Raw genomic sequence first — 950 nt, 5'->3', positions numbered from 1 at the left:
ATCACTATGTTACCCCACTTTCATGGGCTGCCCTTTGAGGATGCATACCTATTCCTTAGGGAATTTGAGGAGGTTTGTGTTCTGACTAAGTGACTGATGATGCTGTAAAGTTAAAGTTCATAACTTTTGCGCTCAAGGACCAAGCTAAGAAATGACTTGATGGTCTGCCTACCAATTCCATTACCACATGGGATGGGTTTACTATAGCCTTCCATAAAAAAAAATTCCTTTACATAAAACCAATAAACTTAGGAGTGACATTCTTCAATTCAGGCAGAAATCTAGTGAGTAGTTCTCCAAATTTATGGAGAGATTTAAGGACCTCCTTCAGGAATGCCCTCACCATGGAATCGATACATGGAAACTTTGTCCAATCAATTATGAGGGAATTGATTATTAGACTAAGCAGTTGTTAGAGTCTATGTGCCCCAAAGGTTTTACATCTTTTATAGATGAAGACGACACTTGGAACTTTTTGCTTGAATTGGTTGAGAAAATCAGAGAATGAGAGTCTACTCAAGAAATTGAGAGGACAAATAAAGGTTACCTTGTAGAAGGTGTTGTGGCCAAAGAGGCTCAATTTGAGAGTCTTATCAAGAGACTCGAAGTCATAATAGTCAAAGGACCTGCCCAACTGAACCAAATAAATCATTCTGTGCCTATGTGCAGTTGGTGCCAATCTCCCAAGCATGTGATGGAGGAGTGCCCTAACATTTCTCGTGTGAATAGTTTGAATTTAGGTCCTGAAAATGTGAATGCCATATCCCAAAACAACCCTTATAGTCAGGCCGATAATCCAGGATGGAGGAACCATCCTAACTTCTCTTGGAATCAAGCTAATAATCAAGTAGGTCCTAGTTTTCAACCCTTGAGTCAAGGGCAGTTTGTTCCCCAGTAAGCCAATCAGAGGAACATGCCCCCCAATCAACAAAACAATTTTAGGATCCCCA

The 950-nt window shown here is 40.3% G+C and overlaps 1 non-coding gene across 1 annotated transcript; it reads right to left on the bottom strand.

Annotated features, from left to right (window-relative positions):
* Nucleotides 1-244: 244 nt before the first annotated feature.
* On the bottom strand, nucleotides 245-351 carry LOC122090297. The gene has a single exon (XR_006143535.1). It is a non-coding gene; the product is annotated as a small nucleolar RNA R71 (small nucleolar RNA).
* Nucleotides 352-950: the final 599 nt, after the last annotated feature.

The sequence above is a fragment of the Macadamia integrifolia genome, chromosome 9, assembly GCF_013358625.1.
Source record: "Macadamia integrifolia cultivar HAES 741 chromosome 9, SCU_Mint_v3, whole genome shotgun sequence".
NCBI lineage: Eukaryota > Viridiplantae > Streptophyta > Magnoliopsida > Proteales > Proteaceae > Macadamia > Macadamia integrifolia.
The sequence above is the reverse complement of the archived record's forward strand: the minus strand, read 5'-3'. Positions and strand labels throughout refer to the sequence as shown.